The sequence below is a fragment of the Cloeon dipterum genome, chromosome 4 (genome assembly GCF_949628265.1).
Source record: "Cloeon dipterum chromosome 4, ieCloDipt1.1, whole genome shotgun sequence".
Lineage (NCBI taxonomy): Eukaryota > Metazoa > Arthropoda > Insecta > Ephemeroptera > Baetidae > Cloeon > Cloeon dipterum.
In genome coordinates this window covers 19,687,235-19,700,075 of record NC_088789.1, presented here as the reverse complement: position 1 = coordinate 19,700,075, position 12,841 = coordinate 19,687,235, and the positions used below count along the sequence as shown (strand labels likewise).

Sequence of the window (12,841 nt, the reverse complement as noted above, 5' to 3'; positions counted from 1 at the left end):
TCCACTCTCGTCGTGCGTCGCCAACTGAGAAATACACATACAAAACAGCAGAGGCGTCAATTTAAAATTCATGAGGCTAGTGAGGAGTAAATAGCGTTTCCACTGACGTTATTGCGGCCTTTTGAAATTCTCGATTCACTGCAAAGTTCAGGTATAGCTTCTTACAAATTCCGTGCTTGAATCGGGAGCCAATAAGTTTGTATAACTTTTCCTTTTGATCGGAGGGCCTGCTTGGGTTGTGGTATTTGATCAAAATCCGCAGAGTAGAAGCCGAGGCGATCTTGGCCGTGAGTAATTTTCAACGTTTGTTTGACTTGCCGTTCCTCGGTGCTCGAAATTCCTACAGTTTCATAATATCATGCGTGCGGATGCGGAGAAGAAAGGCGGATCGCGTTTCGCAAATCCCACGTTCTAAGAGGAAAAGCACACAATTCCTGCGTTCTCGTCAGCGAAGGGAAAGGACTCTCGCCGGCGTCGTAAAAGGTATCAGATTTGAGGTCCCGAATTGCCGTGTCTTCTCTACCCCTGATTCGGAGCGAGAGGGACGCGCCCCTTTGGAGCACCGCCAAACAGCTGCACTCTTTTTGTTGTTATTTCCCTTCGCGGAGAAGCCACTACACTCTCGCGCAGTTTTCTTCTCAATCAAAAGTAATAATAAAAGCCGCGAGAGTTGCTGCTGGCTGGTGTGTGTGCGAGAGCGAGAGGAGCAGTGTAGGAGGCAGGCACTTTGGCCGCATGCATCTTTTCATGCTCCACACAACAATGATGGTCGCGTACACGTATTTTTCTCCTCTCTTTCTCGAGTGTCAGCTGCTGCCGGTTTTTACCTGAGGAGAGCGCGCAAGGTACCAGGCCCGACCTCTCGATCAGCCATAGCCTAGAAAGGAAACATGAACTTGTCCGCCGCCAGCCAGCCCACTGACTGCGCGAGTCTCCGCTCTCCAGACCGCTTTTCTCTCTCTCTCACCGCCGCTGATGATGATGCGAATTGCGCCATCTGATAACGCACGCCTGATGAATTCCCCGGCGAGGGGTGAATCTGGGAATTTGCGACGATCCCCCCGATAACGAGCAACCGAAACGATCGTTTGATGCGCTTGCGAAATGAGCCGTCAAGCACTATTTGCTATATTTTGGAGAATCTTCCCAATATTATATACTTTTCCGAGAATTATCAGCTCTCGAACGATATTGAGAAGTTGCGCTCGGCACTTGTAAATGTTATCAGTTGCTCTACGACCTCTTGAACAATAATAAGCCTCTCGAAATCACCCAGCGCTATAGCAGGCAGCAGCGCTGTCGAGAATTTGCAGTTATTTCCGTCTAGATTTTCTGGGAAAATCACAGCAAGAAAAGTCCACTTTTGTGACACAATATAATTTTTTATGAAATCCTATTTTGAATTTTTCCAAAGAGGTTTAAAACACACAAAATCTTTCCAGAACAAAACCTGAAGATTTTTTTTGTCAATTTGTCCGCCCTTCCACCAAACCCTGGCTAAGACAGCTAAGAAACTGTTTTTCTCGGATGATTAACTCATATTCGAGAGTTGTTTTTTGATTGAGTATGTTGTGTGTACCATGAGGAGAGGTTAAATCAGCTCATTTACATGAATACTAATGGCCGCAAGTAATTTATTTCCACGACGCCATAATTTTCTTGCCATATTTAAAACAGGCCGGGCGAATTTTAATCAAAACAACGGAGGAAAAATATGGCCAGGGCGTAAAAAACGAGCTGTAGTTTTGCATTAGAATGATTTGCAAGCATAATGAAGGGAAAAAACATCGTTGTTAAAAAGGGCATCTCGAATAAATGAAGCAAACAATTTCATGATGAGGAAAATGCTTTTATTTGCGCTTCTGAACATTTTCAGACTGTAAATGCCGGAATTTTTAAATTAATTTGTAGCAAACCATAATATCTCTTTTAATCACTATAATTTCTAACAACGTGTGTTTGGCACAACATTACATTTAATTAGCAACTGTAATTCGAAGAAATACACCTAATCCATTTTGCACGGGGATTTGTGTCGTTCCAATTAGTTGCTAATGAAAAGCTTTATCGTCTTAGCATCAGATGCAATTAGCTCGGCGGTGAATCGTTCACACACATGCATCTCGCTGAGCGAGCGAACGCGTTAGTTGTGTCTAGGAAAGTAATTTCCACGACCAAGCCAAAACAATAACCGCACTGCGCGCCAGCCATTGAATATTAATGAGAAGAGCAGACGAAAACATTCGTTCCGGCAGCATCAGCAAATTCCCACGAAAGCAAGAGTCAGTAAATTATAATTATATATATAATATTAAACGAGCGGAAGAAAGAGAGGAAAAAAGAGCGTCGACGAGCCGTTTTTAATTTGCAAGAGCTCTGGTGGCCACGGCTGTTTGCACAGGTTGATTTAATTTTGCCCGCTGCCGTGCACTCGTTCCTGCGCCGAGATCGAATTCAAATGCACTCGGAACGAGCGCCGAGTGCATTGTGCAAATTTAATTAAATTACCTCTCGATAGGGCAGCCGGCCGCGCGGCAAACAATCAGCAATTGTTGTTGTTGTACTTGCGCCACCGGCAGCGCGGTAAAGCGACCAAAGAGGAGCATTAAATTATGGTCCAGCGCATGATTGTTATCGCGCAGAATTTATTCGAGAGCGAGAGCAGAGCTCCTCTTTTTTTGCCCGAATTAAAAACGAATGACGATAAATAAATATCGGAGCGGCCTCCATCAGGCCTCCAGGGAATTGGAGAAGGGCATCGGGGAAAATTATTTTGGGCCCGAAATGTCAAGTGGCTCTCAAATCGGTTCCCAGTTTTAATGAGCTTTCGTGCAACGTGTTGATGGGATTATTGTAAAAATATATAACACACTTTTGATCTGAATAAATAATCGTTCACCACCACGGCTGGGGTGAGCTAACAGTTTTTATTGTATCATTGAGTACCCGCAGGCCAGAATAGTCATTTGCCTGTCAATGCGGTGGAAAATGTAAATTTGCATTTTCGGTCACCTTTGTTCTCATCATTGCTGGAAACGATTTCGTAATCATATACTGCTTGAATTTTAACTGTTCAGAGGAGATTCTACTCTTGTGCTCCGTAAAAAAGTTATTTGCGTTGCTTGTGTCAGGTGTGCGTACTTCACACTTATTGTTAGAGCAAAACATTACTCGCAACATACCACCTGGATTCACAGCCGGTTTTAGTTGCTCGTGTTTTAAAAAGGAACTTAACAGGAAAATTTGGGAGCCTAATAAAAATTGTAAAGCACCGAGTGAATTTTGATTGGGGCGTCGGTAAGGAGATCCTACCCCATCTTGTGTAATAAAAAATAATTTGGCTTCCTTAAAGATAATTGCTCGGTATCAAAAGGATGCGGTGGAGTATGCATTTGAAGAGCCAAAACGGACAATTTCGCCTAGCAGACAATGAACTCCTTTTTCAAGTGGTTCAAGGAAACCCGGAGTTAGTGAAAAGTTGTTCCAAGAAGGGAAGATTTACACATTCTATGCATTGATGACAGGAACCCTCCAGCTCCATGAAATTGAAAAGGGAAAACAACATAGAGGCTGAAAAACTTCTAAAGGTGAGGATAGTTACCCCCTGCGACCTGACACAGGGGAGATTCTTTCGTCTGGGCAGCGTGAACCACCAACCTTTATGAAAGTGGATCATTAGATTTTGTTATACACAGTAACAAAAATGTTCCCTCACTCTTTGTTAGCATAATAAGGTATTGAAAAATTAAGCAAAGCTTTTTTAGGAACGGCAAAAACTTTTATTGTTAAAAATAACCCTCTATAAAATGGTTTGGGAAATTTTCCCCGAAAAGTGAGGCATTTTTCTCGCTTAGAGGCCATCTTCGTAAACCTGACAGCGCATTACGGAGGAGAAATAACCCATATTTCCCAATTTTTTCCCGCAAAAGAGGTACAAGATTGAAAACCACATCATCAGGCCAAACTGCATTAGGCTGTCAAGAGAGATTTTCACCTCGTTGCGTGTGCAAAGTACGGCACATACACAAAGCAATCGGAAATAAATTGGGCCAATTTATTTTGATTTTGTCTGCACCGCGGCGCGCATATGCTCATTACGATCGTCTCACGTTCTAAACGAGTTTGCCCACATACATTTACATTTTCCACCGTGAATCACACTGGCAGGCAGCTAAGAGGCACGGCGGCAACGGCGGAGCGAAGAGTGAGAGAGAAAAAACACACAGCTTTGCTCGGGAGGAAGTGAAATCATTTGCTCCTGCGTCGTCGTCATCATCATAAAGTAAAAAGGCAAAGACACCGTGTTATTACCGCATTTTTTATTCACGCTGCAGCAGTGGAGCAATATTAAAAAAGCGTGAATCAGCGTGTGTGGTCGGCCGCAGAATTAATTATTCTACCTTGATTTTGCTTCAGGTGGCGGGTCAGGAGTTGTCCCGGGGTCGCGGAACACCACGAAAGAGAATTTGTTTAATCCGAAAAGAGAACAGCACACAAATCGGCGGACGCGGCGCCGGCTTGGTCCGAACAAAGCACAACACAAGTCCTTGAAAACGGCGGCGCCGGCAACACACTCGCTCACTCCGCGGCCCGACCGATGGATGCTCGTGCTCGACTAAATGAGCGAGCGAGGAGGGAGAGCGGCCGCCGCCAGCCGCTCCGACCCATGCGTGCGTCTCTCCTCCGCCTCCCCTCTCTCCTTGCTTGCTTATGTGTGTATGTGCCGCCGGCTTCGGCCTCGGCCACCCCTCACTCACACCGACCCAACAGACTCACTCGCGGCTGCTGCGCTGGGAGCGGAAAAGCCAGCTTGCCGCTGTTGACGACTCATTTCCAATTTGTTGAAATCGCGTTTCGCCGGTAAATTAGATAGAATTAAACAGGATTTTTGCTATAAAATTTATTATGAATTTATAACTAGTATATTCTCAATTTTTACAGTAGTGGGAAAGCAGTTGTCGCAATACAAAATTTTAAGATATGAATTATTTTTACTTGTTGCTGTGGTTCAAAATTTTATTTTGATTGATATAATTAGTTAAAATTGTTATTTTGCCAAGCATAAAACGACTATCATCCTATATTTTACAGGTGAATTAAATTATTTTAAAACCAAACATTGGTCCTCTTAACATTTCTGAGTACTGAACTGTAGAAAAAAACCTCAAAATAATCCTGCAATTCAACTTCCTAAAGAGGTGGCTCACACTTACTAGAAATAAACGGGGAAAAATAATTTAAAAATTAAAATGAGCTGGATGTAATGATTTTTAAGAGCTGCTAGTATAGTAGTTTTTTTCATGCAATAAACCATAAAGTAAATTTTTATTCTCTATTCCTTTGAAAAATTGTGATTTTTAAAGAGTTCGGTTTTCATCATGAATTAAACATTTTAATACCTTGCCATACAATCTCGACAAACTTATTATTCTCTAGAGATTTATTTTCAAATTTAGCATCTGAAATTTTTATTCCATTTATTCCCTTGCGGTTAAATCGTCTACATTTTAAAAATATCTCGAGCTCTTTATAATTTTTCATTCTGTCAGCAAGATACATAAGACAAAATCCCGCTTAATCCTCGGCAATTATTAAGATCCCACGCACGAGCCGAGAGTATTTAATTCGGTGCTGTTAGTTCCGAGTGACCACATAAATCAGAATAAGGAAGTGCGTGAGACAGCAAAGATTTAAATCTAAAAACAACTCTGCTGCACTCAGTCAGAATTTTCAAATTTCTCATCACGCCGTAGAGTGTCAACAAGCTGATAAATTAGAATTTCCCTCACGCCCAGATGTCCTGCTGGCATGCGAGCGAGCGAGTGAGCGAGTGAGAGTCGAGTTCACGAGTTGTGAATCCGCTCCCCCTCTCGACAAAGAGCATCAAGCGCAGGGGGTGGCTTGCGATCAACACACACGCGCACAGGAGGAATCCCTCTCGCAATATGGGCCGCAGCTATTCTAATTCGATGCCTGTTTCATTGTTCAAGAGCAGGCCACTCTCTTCTTTTATGCTCCACAAACAAGAGTCGCGACAGCAAAAACATCTGGCCCTGCCGCGCGCGCTTTCCAGCCGAGGAAAAGTCTGCTCAACTGCTGAGGCATGTGTGTGCTGGTGTGTATAGAATTTCGCCAGCAATTATATTATATATATAGAATCAGAATGTTTGTCCGAACAATCGATCCCACCGCAGCAAACAAGTTTTGCGTGCAAACAAGAATGGAAATATGTGCGGGATGATGATGATGATGATGGGGAACGTGAGACTCTTCCAGATATTGATAGGACTACCGCGTCTTGGGTTACCGGTAAGCCGACTTTGCGCGAGGTGACATATGAATAACAATTCCTCCTGTTTCGAACTTGTAACGAGCGGCGTTTTGAGAAAACCCACTCGGCACTTTTTTATCCTTAAGCGTATTTCTTAAGCCCTGCTGAAGTAACCATCACGAATCATGTTGCGGAAGAAGAGAGGATTCGGCTTGAACAGCTGTCAAAAAGGTGCACGGAGAATTCGTGACATTTGCAAGCAGAAGTTTCGCTCTTTGAAATTGCGTCAGAGTAAATTGGATATAATTTAGCTTGTGATTTTTGGGCAGGGAGAGTTACAGATAGGTACGAGTGGCGTGGTTGATAAGATTTCGTTATACTTATGTTTTTCTTTTCGGTTGTGCGCAGAGATGAGCGCATAATCGGACGTTTTCAACTCTGAATTTTCTGCAACTAATAATAATTTGCTATAAATTTTGTTTTGACGGGCTGCAACAACGAGCTGAAAATTTAAAAACGTGGGATTTAATTCTGTTTGCTCCATTGAAAAGAGGTCTCAATGAAAGAATTCATTACAATATTCTTGTATTTTTTTGTCTGGAATTTAGTGTTTTATTATAGATATTTTTGGTCTAACATAGTGGGTGTGAATTTGATTTCTGTGAGAAATTGGTCTTTAAATCAAAGTTAAATGAGCAAAATTTCAATGTTAAAGATATTGCGATCAGAAACATATTGAGCAACATTTAAATTTGTTGAGTTATATCAACAGGTAATTTCTTTCAAAGCTGCGCATGAATTAAAAAAAGATTAGATAAGGTAAAAAAGCCGCTTTCCTCAACTAAAAGAGATAAAATGTGACGGACAAAAACCACGTTAACTCGGTCTGGCGATGCCTGCTGAAAAAAATGACTGCATATTTCCCAAGAGTAAACCGCATCAGAGAGAAAAGCTCCGTTTCCAACGAACATCCATGGCTTGTAACACACAAACAAGGCAGGCCTTTGATATAATAACTTCTAATCTGAGCGATAAAAGTTGAAGAGTTTGTGTGTCGAGAGTTTGTTGCTGGTTTGCATCTCACTTCGCGGCGGTGGCGGCAGCAGCGAGTGAGCGGAGGATGAAGAGCCGGCCGAGAGTGGAGCAGACAGAAGGCGTATGACCCTTGTCTTTCACCTGAGCAGGTGTTACGGGCGCTGTTGCCAATGCTGCTCGCTCTCGACTCGGGTTTCTCGTCTCGGCCGGCGCGAGTTCATGTGTGTGTGAGTCGTGTGTGTGTGATTGTCAGTTGCGGGCAGCATCGCGCGCGATTTAGCACCTGCGCACCGCCACTCGTATAGGGGCATCATCCCTCTTATCGTAAACCTAATACGTGCCCGGCCGTTTTCGCTCAGACCAAAGTTTCGGAAAAACTATCTTGTTTGTGTGTGTGTGTTTGTTTCCATTAGGTGCTGATTACGCTCTCCTCTCTCGTCCGCGCTTGATGCGTATCAAATCGACTCCGGAGGGAATGAGCCGAGGCTCTTAATAGATTCCCGGCATTAATGACACACCGGGACCTCACGAATTTGTCATCTCTTTTTTGTCGCTCTCTCGAAAGTAATGACTCCAGCAGCCGAACATATGGTGCACTTGATTGCCGAGAAGGCAGAGGGAAAAAGTTTGGATTGAGTGATTACTTCAATTCAGAAAAGTGATTTTTTACTTGATGGTTATTAATTTTACTCGCGTCCTTTAATAAAGAAACTCCTAGGGCTGTGAAATTTGTTTCATTTTCGGATCTTCCATTACTTGAAGAAAGCATGGAAACTCTCATTCTAACCTACTGCAAGCAGCAGATAATTTTTAGAGCCATCATCTGTTTCTGTTCCAAAAACCCAAACATATTCAAGCTTCATCAATTAAAAATTAAGCAAAAAATGAAAATAAATTTAAATCAAACTCAGTCTCAGCCTCGTATGTTTTAGGCGGTTGGCTGAACCGGCTGCAGACGAATATAGGCCCTGCAGAGTATTTTTTGCCTGTGGCTGGCGCGGCTAACAAAACCTTAAAAGTGAAGTTTGATAGGCCAATTCTTTATCTGGCCCTTATTGGTTCTTTTACTTTTAAACCAGTGGCTGGCAGCTGACCACGTGACCCAAAATTTGCCGGCTGGCTGAAACTGTTATCAAAAGTTACATGATTTTAGGCAACAAATTTAACGAATTAAATTTTGTTCTATGCAAAAATATATTAAATAAATTTGATTTGTGAGTGAAACTTGGACTATGGGAATTATTTTTATATCATCCAAACAAAGAGCAACTTTGGTGAGAAATCTCTTTTTAGTTAAGGATTAAAAGCTACACAACTATAGAGCAGTAAAAATGGAGGATATCCTGATCACCAAAGAATTACAAAAAAAAAATAAATGTAAAAACGACATTCAAACAGAACTTTGTTTGTAAATGACCATTTAATTTGCCTTAAGTAGATTCTTATAGTTTCTAAAAAACAAATAAAACTGGCTAGAAATTCAAATTAACTTCTTAAATTCAAAGAAACCGTTTTTTTAAAGCTCCAGAGAATGAATTAAACAAACTCACATGTACAATATTGATTTATTCGTATGTGGACAGACCTACATTTCACACAGCCCTAGAGATTCCATTTCCCGGAACAGAGCAAAAGTTTCCGCAACTGCACGCGCTGACATTTGCATGCAGAGTTCATTAAACCCCGTTTTAGGTCGATTTACATTTTTGCGTCAAATAACACAGGAAACTTTTTGCCCGGTTGTCTCTCTTTTGATATGCAAAAATGGGCATTATATATATTTTTTAACCTCTGTTCAGCACTTTGTTTATAGAGCTAGAAAAGAGGCATGTGAAAATCAGGATCGTTCTATTTCTATAGAAATTAATATATAAGTTCACATGTTAGAATTAATTAAAATACTTAATTTATTATTTTGTTTCAATCGCTTTTTGTCTCTAGAAATCAATCCTTTTTCCACAATTCAGTGTAACAAAATCAGGATCAATTAACAGTTAAATTTTAGACTTTTTCTGAAAGAATTAAACGGTTTGCCACTGATTTTTTCGCTTGATTTCGATTTATTCAACGGTGTGGAAATTATGAGCTCAATTTTACCTATCTGATTTTCAGTGCTCACCAAAGCTTAACATGCAAAACTTTGGAGCCGATTTTCCCGGAAATTCTGGGAAAATCAAACTCTTCCCAAATTATTGGACAGTATTTCAAAAGATAAGGGATTTTTCACGATTTTCCCGTAAAGCTTTTAATAATAAACTAACAATAATTTTCGGACCATTTTATTGTTTAAATTAAAACCATCTATTTTGATTCATAAAAAAACTTTAAAATAATTTATTTAAATATTCCGGAGCACGAAACAAAACACCAAATTTGCACGACGAGTTCGTTAAGACCCGTGCGTGCATGCAATGTTGATTTTGGTGGCAAACGCAGGAAACTTTTCACCTTTTGAAATGCAAAACGGACCGCAGAGTGTATGGAATTACAGCCGATAATAAATAGGCCGGTGTGAACCGTTTTTGGCGTGTCCGCGAATTCTGCCTTAGTCACCGAGTGTGTGGGGCGGGTGGGCTGACGAGCGAGCCATCCAGCAGCAGCGTACGGGAGGCGTGCATTTGCGGCCCCGTCGCACTTCCTGTGTGGCCGTGGCGGCGGCTTGAATTAATTTTCCAATCATGCAGCGGCTGGAGCGGCTAATAAGTCATGTCACTCACATCAGCAGCGCGCGGCTAGAGCGAGCGTGCTCTACAAGTTTACAAGGACACGGTCGCGACGTGTGAATCCGGCGCCGCGCGCGATATCCCTTATTAGCACGCTGCATGCTCTCCATTCAAACTCCGATTCAATTGAAGAGGAAATGGCATTGCCGAATTCAACCAAATTCCTCGCTTTTTTTCACTGTCGTCTCCACAAGGTTAAAATGTGTTAGTAGTATTTCCCATGAAAGCTCAAAGGGAACAAATATTTCCAATTTGACCACAACATCGATTTTTATTCCATTTCTTTACATGAAAATGACTTGTTTATGGGCCAGAGAAAAATAATTATTTACTTCAATGTCGCTAAAATCAAATTGGGAGGGTTGCCTAGGATTTTTCGCAGGAAAAATGTCTCAATATTGTTAAAATTGTTTACGGTGGTTATTTCTGAAGTAAAAAATAAAAACACGAGTCTTTTTGTCGATAGTCAACCCGCTTCCAAACCTCTTTTTACTAATTTTGGTAAAAAAAAGGAAACTCTGTGGAGTTTATCAGAGAAGAAATTCTGTACATTAAGCTAGCTTAATGAGGCAAATAAGTAATAAAAAGATTGCCATTGGAAGGCTTGGCAGAAAAATTATGTTGAAAAGTTGATTAAAATTTTGAGTTAATGGAAATACCTGGAAATAATTCCAAACCCTCTTCTTTCAATTTAGAACTGACAGCAAATCACAATCTTTTCCTTATCAAAGTTAATTCAAACTGTGGAGAAAATCGGTGAATAATGGCTAAATCTGAAAATTCCTCTCCAACTTTTATTTTATCTCATAAAAATCCTTTCAACTCTTCCCTAACAATTAAAACACATATGGTATAGTTAATTGTCATCCGCTGGAACGATTCCTCTCTTTAAAAACGGGTGACGCGCTCTCTTTATTATTTTCGCACATGCCTGCCTCCGCTAAAAATAATGAAAGGGCGTTGGAGAGAGCTCTCGGCTCTCTGGCTAGACTGGGACTAAGCGTAAATATCCTGTGCTGAGAGCGTGTATGTGATGCTGACGTCGCTTGTCGACTCTCGTGTTCGAATCACGTAGTCCAGCGGCAGGTGGCCGGCCGCTGAGATTTCCTAGAGCTAGATGATCCAACTGGAAGTATGGCGGAGATTGCGGCCTTGGAAGCCGTGATTTTTTAACACGAGTCTTTAACACCTTTTTCGACGTTAATTATCTGCTTTTAAATTGCTTATTATAAGAATAGATAAATAAATAGGAAGATTTTGATAATGAGCAGAGTTGTCAGTTGTGGCAAATGCAGATGGCAAGGTAATTTTTTTAAATTCGCAAAAAATTAGACCACGACCAAGTCAATGGAAATATTTGAAATGATAAGTAGGGATGTGCAAATTCAAACCCAATTATTGATTTCTGTGACCGCTATGATGGCCATCAAATGAGTTCTTAAGCTCTCTTTATCGTATTTTTATGGGTAATTGTTTCTGCAAAACCAGTAAATCGATAATTTTATCGGGAATTTTAGAAAACTATCATTACAAACATCAATTTTTATTATTTTCGCGCGCTTTGCGACACGTACCACGCCCTCTTTTTAATTTTTTGGGAAATATGCCTCCATTTCAAAATTCATGCGAATTACATCCACTTCCAGTACTCACTGTTCACAGAGAATCCTGCGAACGTTATTTAGAAATAAAAAATATATAATGGGTTTCAAAAAATTCAACCATTTTTAACGGTTAATAAAAAGTTGCAGGCTTACCAACTGTTTTTTACTAATTATTCTTCTCAAAATCTATTTCTAAATAGATTCTTTTGTGCTAAGACACCAGTTAAAATATTTTGAGTAAAAGTCGATCAATTTTGCACATCCCTATTAACGATTGGCTTTATTTATAATCAGCTCGAAGTACATAATACATTTAATTTATTCTGTCAGCTGCAAGGTTGAATGGGCAATCCCTACCATTTAATAAATCTTTAAAAAAAACTCATCAATTTATTGTTTTTATTAAAGAAACTATATTATTTTATCAACTCTCAAAGATAGTTCACAGTTCCGCAATAGTTTTTAGAAGTTATAAATGATATTTCGAAGCGTCTGACTGATATTGAGATCGTTATAATTGAGTTGTTTGATAATATAATATTATGATGAAACCAACTAACAATTTGCTTTCAAACAACTTGGTCCTTCCACCCTTTTCCGGAATTCGCTAATTGGCCTCATTTGTGCATATATTTATTTATCACTTTCATCCCTTGACAAAAAGGTCTCAGAATCAAATTCACAGCCTCCTGGAGCGTTTAATAAAGATAAAAGCAGCTTTCGCAGGAGTCACCCTTTTGATGTAGTACGCAGCTGCGTTCGTTGGGCGCTGCGTCTGGATTTTCAATAATCGCACCTCTGGAGATGAACTCGAAGCGAGAGCAGGATCGATTGGGGCTTGGCAGCGAGCGCGAGAGACATTTATATTATTTGTCAATTACTCGGCGCTAAAATAGTGCTACTTTGGCCGCACATTGGCAACGACTGCACCGCTCGCGGCCTGCACTGCTGCTGCTGTTTGCGAGAGGAGCGGGTCGATCGCCTATTTGCAGCACCCATGCACACTGCAAACTTTAAAAGCGACCTGATTACGGTGTGCGCTAACTTAATAAACGGCGCTCCATCCTCCATGTGTGCATGCGGAGAGGGAAGGAGACCAAGGTTGCTCCGCCGAGACGCACACACCTTTCACAGAGCAGCAGCAGCCCTTCTCGATTTCAAAAGTCACACACATGCAGTTTGGCTGTCGAGCTGAGAGAAAGAAAGAA

General features: G+C 41.0%; 1 protein-coding gene across 6 annotated transcripts in view; it reads right to left on the bottom strand.

Moving 5' to 3' along the window:
- Positions 1-12,841, bottom strand: part of kug (kugelei) — a 153,602-nt gene that overhangs the window by 100,803 nt on the left and 39,958 nt on the right. For 5 of the 6 annotated variants that reach the window (XM_065489571.1, XM_065489575.1, XM_065489573.1 and 2 more), the window contains exon 1: positions 4,401-4,638. The exons of the other annotated variant lie outside the window; for it this stretch is intronic. The gene's annotated coding sequence lies outside the window, so the exon portion shown is untranslated. Of the gene's footprint in view, positions 1-4,400; positions 4,639-12,841 lie in introns of those variants that run through there. 6 annotated transcript variants of the gene reach the window in all.